The 11,877-nt window shown below is 35.7% G+C and overlaps 1 long non-coding RNA gene across 2 annotated transcripts; it reads left to right on the plus strand.

Annotated features, from left to right (window-relative positions):
- The first annotated feature begins 4,934 nt into the window (after window positions 1–4,934).
- Window positions 4,935–5,880, plus strand: LOC108364975 (uncharacterized). Of its 2 annotated transcripts, XR_001847857.1 has the most exons (4): window positions 4,935–5,152; window positions 5,213–5,274; window positions 5,367–5,494; window positions 5,551–5,880. It is a non-coding gene; the product is annotated as an uncharacterized LOC108364975 (long non-coding RNA). The 2 variants fall into 2 exon arrangements; XR_001847856.1 differs by having other exon boundaries at window positions 5,367–5,880.
- Window positions 5,881–11,877: the final 5,997 nt, after the last annotated feature.

Here is an 11,877-nt window from a genome sequence, read left to right on the forward strand (position 1 = left end):
TTTTGCCTATCTGGATTACTGAATACCAGACATGGACACTTTTTTGCCCGCGCAGTAGCGAAAGTGCGAACGCGGGCTGGGGAAAGGGAAAAACAGTTTACGGGAGGAAGGGTATGAAAAGTTGCGAAAAAATTATTTGTATCCCACCGACATCATGTTCATCGCAGTACGGCTGCGGTAATACTGACTTTGTGTACCAAACAAAGAGCATACATTTTCCTCATATACACAATAAGCCATCGTTCGGACTTCGCTCCGATAGGAGTAGATTTGTTCCGTTTTGTCGAAAAAATTTGAAACCTAGTCCTCTACTTCGCTCAGCTGAAAATCTGCTCCGTTTTGTTGCATCAACAAATTTACTCTTCAAATAGAAAGGAGGTGTGGTTTTTAATAGTAAACTAAAAGTTATATTTTACCTTTATATCGACACGATTGTTACATTGGTGAGCTACAGCAACTTTGCAAATACACTTGAATTCGTGAATAGGCCCTCACAATCGGCCTATCTGAACCCGATCGAAAAAGATTGCTCTGTCTAAAGTTCTGTAATTGCGTCGTTGCCCACCGATGAAACAATTGTCGCGGTAAAGAATGAAATAACTTCTTATTAATTTTAACCAAGGCATTTTAACTTTAATGAATGGATTAAGGCGCCTTTATACGGGTCGATTTTCTATTAGATTTTTGTCGTTCAACCAAAATCGAGCCGTGCAAATGACATCTCATCCACTAGCTGGTCGATTTTCCAGTCTACGGATATCGACCCTTATAAGGCCGCTTTAGCTCCTTATTTGTACAAGGATACGAAGAGAAATTAATTGTTTTTTGTAAAGATAAGAAATGCACATCTACTACGAATACTTGATATTTACTTCCATTTTTGTCGTCCGAACCCAGCAAAGAGCGCTCGGCGAAGGTCAGCTAGTGATCAAATTTGCCAACAGGGCTGCCAAACATACATAGCTATGAAGTGCCATATTGAGGATAAAAAAGTGCTAAAACGTGCCAAATAGAAAATTAAAAGTGCCAAAAAAGGTGTCATTCTCTTTAGTTCTTCCCATTAGCATTAAAGTTAGACAAATTAAAACAAAAGCCCAATGTCAAAGTAAGATAAACCTGTTGTATACACTATAGAAATTAGAAAATTTTAGTTGAGAAAAGAAGTACACGCAAAGGATTTCACAAAAATGTATTTAAATTTGGCTTTTTTTTCAAAAGTGCCATTTTGGCACTTTGTGCAAAATTTAAAAATTCAGTGCCATTTCAAGTAAAATAGTGCCAAAAATGGCACGGTTGAGCCAAGTTGGCAGCCCTGATCGCCAAGTTTTTTTTATTTAAAAAAGCACCAAAATACTGAAAATAGCGCAAAGTAAAAAAATAAACAATATTTACATGTGTAAATAAATACACATTCATGCTTACGAAGTAATACCGAACTGGTAAAACTGGTACATCTGGAGAAAGAACAATCGAATCGCAACGAACGAAATGGAATTTTGAAGGGGAAGAGTAATACTTATTGATACCCTAAGTAGAAATGAGTGAAAAAATTTGTTGTTTTATAATAAACCGTGTTTTTACACTTAGAGGTTAGGATATCTCAAAATTCTGACGTGGTAGAGAAATTCTACAGCCAGATTTGGATTCAGCACCGAAAAATCTAAAAACCAATGAACTCAGGTGGCAAAAAAAGTTAAAATTTTTCGGACTGTGTAATCAATCAATAATCAAGAAAATAAAAAGTAAACACTTCACTTATCTGCGTGCTAGCATTTTCAACGCGAATACAATTTAACAAGAACGCAAGAACGAGGGTTTGCAACTTCATCTTTTTATCAATCATGGTTTGCATTTTGGTGCATTTAAATTTGTAGATTCTTGTAAATTCAGAAATTTTAGTTCAGAAAAAAGCACTAAAAAGTGCACTAGGCACTAAACCATTTTTTTGGCGTTTTAATTTTCAAAAAGCACTAAATCTAGTGCTTAAAGCACCAAGTTGGCAACTATGTATACAAGCATGGACAGAAAGTGAGCGCCTGTTTAAAGAGCGTAAGCATCACATGCAAATACATGCGAGAGCGTAGCAAAGCGAACGCAAATTCATTCAAACGTAATTGGCACACTAACCCAATCACGCTTTCAGCTCGCGTTTACTTGTGGTAGTGATCACATCTGCTCATATACACTCCTCGTCATTTGAATTGCACACCCTTTCAATGCTTAGTATTTACAGTTTTCCGTTTGTTTATTTAATACNAAATTTGTTGTTTTATAATAAACCGTGTTTTTACACTTAGAGGTTAGGATATCTCAAAATTCTGACGTGGTAGAGAAATTCTACAGCCAGATTTGGATTCAGCACCGAAAAATCTAAAAACCAATGAACTCAGGTGGCAAAAAAAGTTAAAATTTTTCGGACTGTGTAATCAATCAACAATCAAGAAAATAAAAAGTAAACACTTCACTTATCTGCGTGCTAGCATTTTCAACGCGAATACAATTTAACAAGAACGCAAGAACGAGGGTTTGCAACTTCATCTTTTTATCAATCATGGTTTGCATTTTGGTGCATTTAAATTTGTAGATTCTTGTAAATTCAGAAATTTTAGTTCAGAAAAAAGCACTAAAAAGTGCACTAGGCACTAAACCATTTTTTTGGCGTTTTAATTTTCAAAAAGCACTAAATCTAGTGCTTAAAGCACCAAGTTGGCAACTATGTATACAAGCATGGACAGAAAGTGAGCGCCTGTTTAAAGAGCGTAAGCATCACATGCAAATACATGCGAGAGCGTAGCAAAGCGAACGCAAATTCATTCAAACGTAATTGGCACACTAACCCAATCACGCTTTCAGCTCGCGTTTACTTGTGGTAGTGATCACATCTGCTCATATACACTCCTCGTCATTTGAATTGCACACCCTTTCAATGCTTAGTATTTACAGTTTTCCGTTTGTTTATTTAATACAAATTTTTTGTAAAAATATCGTCACTATATACGAATAAAGGCGCGCTGGTGTTTTGACGGTGAAAAAAAGCGTTTAAAAACATTTTGCGAAAAAAGATGCTTATAAAAACTTTGGCGAAGTATGTTAAGAGTATTTGACGCTGAAATTTTTTTATGCGTCTTTTTTCGCCGTCAACTTTTGAGCTCGCGCCTTTATTCGTGTCTAGTGACGATATAGCATATTCTACGGGTAAATGCAATTTTAAAATTTTTTACAAACTAAAACTTAAAAGAAAGTTTATTTTCCATTTCTTGGGCAGCATTTTATATGATTTTTTCGTTTTTCTCGAGAGCTGGAAACAGTTCTTAAAAAAGGTCAACATAGGAGTGTGCCATCCTAATGACCTGCAGTGAATAAGTTAATAATATTTTTAGAAAAATTTCTGATATGCAGTTTTGTAGCCCATTCAATTATAGTGTAATTAAGTGCAAGTTTGAAGTGACTCTAAAACAGCCCCGATTTTTCAAATTCATTTATTTTTTATTGACAGTGCTGCGCATTTTATTCCATATAAAAGTTTTGTCGAGCATACTTTGTATGAGAGAAAATGCGCAGCACTATCTCCAAAAAAATTGTCAAAAATTACCGCTATTTTACAGACACTTGAAACTTGCACTTTATTGTACCCCTTTGTTGACATTTTTTTAACTCTGTGTAAAGTTTTAAAATCGGATGTAATGAATATTAAATAAACAAAATTAAGTGTAAATACTAAAGATTAAAAAGTTGAGCTATTCAAATGACGAGGAGTGTATGTGGCGTACGTTTGGGAGAGTGAGCCTTTTTACTTGAGAATGCGTGTGCAGTGGCTCTCATTGCTACACGTGAGATTTGTTGCCCCCTTCCCGTTTGCCCAAGATTTTCCCCTGATCAAGCCCGCGAAATGGGTTCGCTTGCCCGTACGGGCAAAAAAGCCCATACGGGCAAAAGTGCCCATGTCTGCTGTATACAAGAATGATAGAATACAAGATTGCGCCGATCAGAGAGGATTTTTGAGAATAACTTTTGTGTGACGTCACACTGGTGCAATTGCGAGAGAGAAATGCCAAAACGTGAGCAAGAATGGAAGAAGAAGAAAAAATGTTGCAAGGAAAACGTAAACAAGTTTCACAAGTGTGACGTCATGCAAACAACGATTCTGTCAAATTCGTTAAGAGAGGAATAGCGGTCCGAGATCGGCGCAACCTTTGTATTCTCTCAATCGTGTGCTGTATACTGTGATTTGAATGTATTGGTTGATATTTTTTCAGAGTTGTCGTTTTCTTTAACCCAAATGAAATCCAATTTCAATATTTTCTTATAGTGGAAAATGTTTTCAAGTCACATAAAATAAAACAACGAGAAAAACAAAATTCCTAGCAAATCAGGCTTGCAGCGTAAGCGATTATAACTGGATGCAGTTCCTACATAAGTCATATCTGGTTCCAAACACAACTTTGAGTGAATAATGCTGGGCTGATTTTGGAAAATGGACCCATAAATTAGGGGGTCAAACCAGTATTACTTAGCTTAAAGGTAGAACTCTCTAATTTTCAAATATACCACTCTTATAGTGGAGACCTACAAAGTTTTTATGAAATATGTACCCAAAGTTGTATATCGACGCTCGAACAAATGCAGGAAAGGTTTATGCAGATAAGCAAGGACGTTTTTTAACGGTATAAAATGTATATACACATATTCTTACATACATATTTATCAAAATATTCAGAATGACGAAATGAATTGGTTCAGTCGTGTCTGCTTGTAAACACGCTAACTCGAACAAAATTTAGATATTTTAACGAAAGTCGGTGCCGAAGTTGCCTTTGGTATAATTTAGGTTAGTATTACATTTTGGTGAAATCTGTCTATAACCACGACCACCTCCCATGTTGCCCACCAGTCATTGCCTATGGGTTAATGACAAAATAATCCTATACATGCACCATGATGCAATAATGAAAGGTGTTATACGTTGGCAACTTCTCGCTCTAATCCGCCATCTTGAACTACCTTAGGAGAAACTGTGTTGTTTCTTTGCTATTTTCACTGAACATTTCCCAAAATATTAGAAAAAAATTCTGAACAAGCTACATTGATTCAATTTTCGTTGTTCGTTTTGTTCTTATTCGCTGACATTTGTTTTCCAATTGCGTGAAATTTGGTAAGTATTGTAATAAAACCGAATTATTTTACATATAAATTATAATTTTGCATTTATTAGGTCATTTCCTTAGTGTTTCGCTGACCGACCTGTGCTGGTATTGTGATTAAGAGCTAATACACGTAAGTTACAACATATTATTTTGACTTTATTGATGAACCATTCCATTTGAGCTCTTTGTTATTTCAAAACCTAATGAACCATTTATTCGCAGATTTTTCGGACGATTCTGCTGTGCTGCGTTCCTGCTCCGCCTGTATATTGCTCCGCCCGTATTTTATAGTGTTGCGTTCCTGTTGCGCCTTTGCATTAGTTTGTGCGTTGTGATTTAGACACGTTGAAGTAAGTTGAAACCAGGTTCTCGTTTGTTAAAAACCTAAAAAACCATTTATTTGCAGATTTTTTGTATGCTTCTGCTGTGCTGCGTTCCTGCTCCTCCCGTGTATTAGATTGCTGCGTTCCTGTTAACATACATATCGTCGCTTAAAGTACAAAACCGCGTAACTGACATTTGCTGCTAAAAATTGGATTCGCTCACACACGTTTTTGGATCAATCCTTATCCATTCTTCCTGAAATATACTAGCCCAAAATGCGATTGCTTTTTACAAAATGATAACCATTTTGAAATATGAGTGTTTTTACTCTCTAGAAATTAATTTATGCAACCTCGCATACGTGGGTTTGCATTATCTCTATACGCGGTTTTGCAATTTATTGATACATGGTTTTGTATTTTAAACGACGATATGTATGTAGATGTATGTACATGTATATCACATATATTGACTTAGATATGTATACACAATTAATGGTGTACATACATTTTTTTATATTGAAACTAGATATGTATATAGTACATATTTTATTATTATTATTAGTCGGTTCAAAAAAGTCCTATCTCAAATAAAAATACTTCGAAAATGTGCTGAGATAGGGTGTTTTTGAACCGAGTTCCGAGATAGGGCATTTTTCAATTAAATTCTAAAATAGGGCGTTTTTCAGTCAAATTTTGAAATAGGGCGTTGAAAAGCTTTCTGATATCGGGCGTTTTCGACCTGGCTGCCGAGATAGGTCGATCTACTACTCAGCCATCGATATATGGTCGAAGTTTTCGTTATATGGAAGACGATTGAACACGATTTGTTTTTAATCGATTCTAAAAAAAACTAAGGTAATTTTTAGCCACTTCAAACTTGCATATAATTAGACTAAAATTGAAGGGGCTATAAAACTGAGTGCTCAAAAAAATTCTAACACTTCTGAGAAAAAAGTTTGAATTTTGGTTGAAAATTTGTTGTATTTTTTGTAGTTTTCTACGATGTTTTAAAATTCGGTTTATATGGGTTTTGTTAGATATTCAACTTTACTTTTGTTGCAAATTCTAAGCAATAAATAAATTAACATGAGAGGGAAATAATATCACTTTGAAATGGGGTTGCTATTGATATGACCGATACTGTATGTATATAATAAATTTTGTACAATTAAAAAAGTGGATTTACTAAAATGAACACAACGTATTAATTACAAATTCCGAAATATGTTGTTAATTTCAAAAACAAATAAATAAAACTTTAAAAAGTAGTCAATGCTTGCTGTATGACACGAACTTGGATATACGTGGACTTGGGTAATGTATAATTCCTTATATGATTCCTCAAAGTATCCCTTGTATAACACTGTGGAACACAAAAAAACCTTAGTGCGACTATATCAGGTTTGATAGCTGTTGGCCATACCAATAATGCCTCATACTAAGATTTACTAGGTCAATTCGTGTTCTCCGAGAAAAAAAATTTTCACGATCCAAAAATCTTAAAAATTGTTTTTCTCCAAAGTTTGAACATTTATCGTTTTTGGCCTATATTTTGTTGAAAATACCATACAAAGCAAATATAGGGCAAAAAACAAAGAATTTTCAAAATTTTGAGAAAAGAATTTGGCAGCTATACTCAGATTTTTGAATCGTGAAATTTTTTTTTCTCGAGAACACGAATTGATCAAGTAAAACTGAGCATGAGGCATTATTGGTATGGTCAACAGCTATGAAACCTGATATATGCGCACAAGAAGCCTATATGAAAGAGGGGGACAAAAGATCACACGTAAATGAATTCCTCTTTTTGGCCTGTACAATATAAGGGACACATTTCAAATTCATAAGGGATAATTTTCTTAGTGATACGGCTCATAAAAGGAATTATATAAGCCATACTGTTCTAGCTGGGTATTCATCAGCTCGAAAATTTTAAGCATATTATCAAATTCCTGTGAATAAAAACACGCCTAATTTTATTATTTTAATTATCTACAATTTTATGAGACTACCAAGCCATATACCTATTCTGATAATCGGAACGCTGTTGAGAAGGCATACAATTTAGTACTTTTTCAACTAAAAGGCTGTTTTTTATTCCCGTTTATCTTGTACTTCCAAAATACAATATTGACCTAAGGTAGTTCGATTTCGAGCTGTCACAACGTACAACACCTTTCATTATTGCATCATGTACATGCACAATATTTCATGTATTAATTTTCAAATAAGCATATTGTCAATGGCAATCGCACGATTTTTCATTAAAAATGTTCATTATTTATCGAAGTATTAATTTTTATGGAACTAAACTTGAAGCAAAGCAGCAAAGAGAAAACAACAAAGATAATGCGATAAAAATTGCTTTGAAGACTTGACGTGTCTGAAAGGGGACAAAGGTGCTATTGTGGAAAAGTTATTTGTTAATACCTTTCGATCGGGTGAAAAAAGGTAATTTCCGCTTTCGGACCCGTGTTATTGGAGTCCAGAGGCGTCTAATGGTATCCCCCTCCAAATTTTGACCAATTTTGGCGGTTTAAAGCCTACCTAGATAATTACCGTTTTTTGTTTATAACTTTCAAATGGTTAATAATATTAGCCCTCCCCCTCCGGATTGTTAATAGAGGGACCGAAACACGTCGTTTGGTACCCCTCCCGACTTTTCCGGACCTTTTTTAGGGGTTGTGACCCTATACTAGAGATTTAACTCATTTATTTATATTTCACTTTTATGTATGCACATACATATACATATAGTAATTTAGCCTCAGTGGCTTGGCTGCACTTATCCGGCGATGTGCACACTGCAAGCATGAACACAAAATATACTGTGGTTTACTGGTTATATTGTGACACAAAAGGAGTGTGCTCGTACGCCCAACTATCTGAAGTTTTAGAAAACTTTTACTGGTTTTGCGTTCTCGTACCCAAAAAACTTGCAAAGTAGGGGAAATTGAGAGAGCAAAATGCGAAAGAGGGCTGCAAATTTCTGCTGGAAAAATTTTTCCCAGCTAAAACTTGCAAGTGAAAAAATCAGCTGATCACAGACACATGTTTGTAAATAAACAAAAGAAAATATGGTCTTTTTGAGTTATTTATTGCAAATTTTATTATTAATGCTAGTATACAACTAAAAAGTGCGTAAATTTAATAAGCACAACGTTTGTTGAGTTTATTTTTCGTTAATTTGCTATTAATCTCCAGTTTGTTTACTTTAGAGTGTGCTGACTATAGGTGTGTACTCGTATTGAGCAAAAGTTCTGAGAATTTAGCAGCATTCGCTCTCAAAGAGACGAAATATCAACAGAAGTACGAGAACGCGACATTTGCAAAAACTTACAACCTTCGAAACAGCTGATCACTTGCCACTGCTGATTAATTTGGCAATTTATTTTCTGTTTGGTAAAATTTCCCCCGATTTATACAATTGAATAATTTTCGATAAGAAAAAACTTTTTGAAACACAAATCAATTATATGGGAATGAACAAGTTATTTTTCTCATAATTATTTGTGATATCACATGGTGACGCATTCAAAAACAAGAGTTTCTCCTCCAAACAGCCGTCTTTCATCCAAAAACAATGTAATATATATATCTACAGATGTAGCTTTAAAATTATAAAATTTTCATTTCAACAATCAACCTACGAAAACCGAAAACTTCAGCAAAACAACATTTCAGCATGCTGCATTTAAATCTATTTTGGTATATTTAAAGGTAAATTATGGTACAAACGAAAAATGTCATACCGCAACCGTAGTCAGCACACACTAAAGTAAACAAACTGGAGATTAATAGCAAATTAGCGAAAAATAAACACAACAAACGTTGTGCATATTAAATTTACTCACTTTTTCGTTGTATACTAGCATTAATAATAAAATTCGCAATAAATAACTCAAAAAGGCCATATTTTCTTTTTTTTTATTTACAAACAAGTGTTTGCAATCAGCTGACTTTCTTACTTGCAAGTTTTAGCTAGGAAACATTTTTTCAGCAGAAATTTGAAGCTCTCTTTCACATTTTGCTCTCTCAATTTTCCCTACTTCGCAAGTTTTTTGGGTGCGAGAACGTAAAACCAGTAAAAGTTTTCTAAAACTTTAGATAGTTGGGCGTACGAGTACACTCCTTATGGTTGCCGTATGACATTTTTCGTTTGTACCATAATTTTCCGTTAAATATACTAAAATAGATTTAAATGAACCATGCTGAAATGTTTTTTGCTAAAGTTTTCGGTTTTGGTAGGTTGTGTGTTGAAATGAAAATTTTATTATTTTAAACCTACTCTATTACATTTTTTCGGATCAATGAAGGGTGTTTGGAGGAGATACTCTTGTTTTAAATGCGTCACCATGTGATATCACAAATAATTGTGAGTAAAATAACTTATTCATTCCGATATAATTAATTCGTATTTTAAAAAGGTTTTTCTTATCCAAAACTATTCAATTGTATAAAATGCCAAATCGGGGGAAAATGCACCAAGCATAAAATAAATTGCCAAAATAATCACCAGTGGCAACTGTGCAAGTGATCAGCTGTTTAGAAGGTTGCAAGTTTTTGCAAATTTTGCGTTCTCGTACTTCTGTTGATATTTCGTCTCTTTGAGAGCGAATGCTGCTAAATTCTCAGAACTTTTGCTGCTGGAGAATTTTGTCCTCTCAATACGAGTACACACCTAAAATGAGGTTGTTGTTTTTGTTTCCAATGCGATGCTCACAAACCAGAGTACAAACGACGAGCATGCTCGCTGAAAATCAAAATTTTGTGCGCGCACATGTTCGTCGTGTGTAGTCACTGTGAGCAGATAGACTATTAGACATTCGGCACAATACACGACGACACACCCACCAGGATTATGGGTCGTAACAACTGCAAGCGCTGATCGAATAAATGGCGACATATGCTGAGGCTAGCATCGGACCACCTGCCGATAGTCGTTTCGATCGATAAATTTTGCTGACTTTGCTTCTGCAGAAAACCGAACCTACATCAACTTTAATATACCCGATTGGAACGGCTTTGCGGAAGTTACTGAAATCGTGTTGTTGTTGTTTTTGTTGTTGTAGCGGGTACAACAATCATGCCCAGATCGGTTGATATCTCAGTCGTTGTCGTCGAGTTCCACTAACGGCAGCCCCAAGAAGCGTGCAGACTCTGTGGGGTTTTCCGGGCATGCGAAGAGATGTTTCGAGTCGTGAGGGGTCTCTCCGCATGCCGGACATTCAACCGGAACCTCCGTATTTAGCCTACTCAGGTAGTTGTTGTTGTTGTTGTTGTTGTTGTAGCGGCTACAACAACCCCGCCCAGATCGGCTGATATCTCAGTCGTTGTCGTCGAGTTCCACTAACGGCAGCCCCAAGAAGCGTGCTGCTTCTATGGGGTCGGTCCACAGGGACGTCGCCGTTAGGGTTGTGGGGTTTTCCGGACATGCGAAGAGATGTTTCGAGTCGTGAGGGATCTCTCCGCTTGCCGGACATTCGTTCGGCACATCCGCATTTAGCCTACTCAGGTAGGAGTTTAGCCTGCTGCAGTAGCCAGAGCGAAGTTGGGCTATTGTTGTCCTGCTCTCCTGAGGCAGATGGAGCTCCGTCGCGTCAATGTCCGGTGTTTGTGTGCCTAGAACGGCATTCAAAGTCAGTGTTGGGCAAAATTTATTCGAATGACGAATAACAAATGAATAAATTGTTTTTCTTGTTATTCGTAAATAATAAATAATTTTGTTTATTCAAAAAAAAATTATTCGAATGACGGATAAATTAATATTCGTTATTCGAATAATTATTATCTTCATTAGTTATTCGAATAACGAATAAAATAATAATAAAACAAGTAATTTATGTATATAGATATGTACATATATTTATGTGTAAAATGATAACCGTTTTCGTTGTTGTTATTTAACTCAAACCCCTAGATTGATTTAAATCAAATTTTCGGAGGTTATTCCATGCGCATAAAGTCCTATTAAAGGCTACTAGAAAACTCCTTTGTGGCGATGGAGCCGAGTTATTTATAAAAGCCGTATTTATGAACTGATTTCGTTCANACTTATGCGAAAAATGGACCCGCTAGGTGGCGCTACAGTTGAGTTATTTAGAAAATCCCTACTTATTGTACAATCAGGTTGCAATTCATAATGGTGCTGCAGTCGAAATCTCTAGAAACCCCATATGTCTGGACTCCTTTGTTTTTTATATTTATATTATACGAATTTACGATGTCCCACGTCGTGCAACCTTGCATCTACCTCCGCTTTATGAAATTGCTCGGGCGGCCATTGCTGTAGCAGTAAGACTCAAGGAAACCAGCTCTTGGATATTTTAAAAGTGGCGAATCAGCAAGGAAAGTTTCGACCACATCCTTCCAATTCCTATATCAATGGCCAAATTTTACATCGAGGA

This window comes from Rhagoletis zephyria, unplaced genomic scaffold (assembly GCF_001687245.7).
Source record: "Rhagoletis zephyria isolate East Lansing unplaced genomic scaffold, Rhagoletis_zephyria_1.1 Rzeph_scaffold_01733, whole genome shotgun sequence".
Lineage (NCBI taxonomy): Eukaryota > Metazoa > Arthropoda > Insecta > Diptera > Tephritidae > Rhagoletis > Rhagoletis zephyria.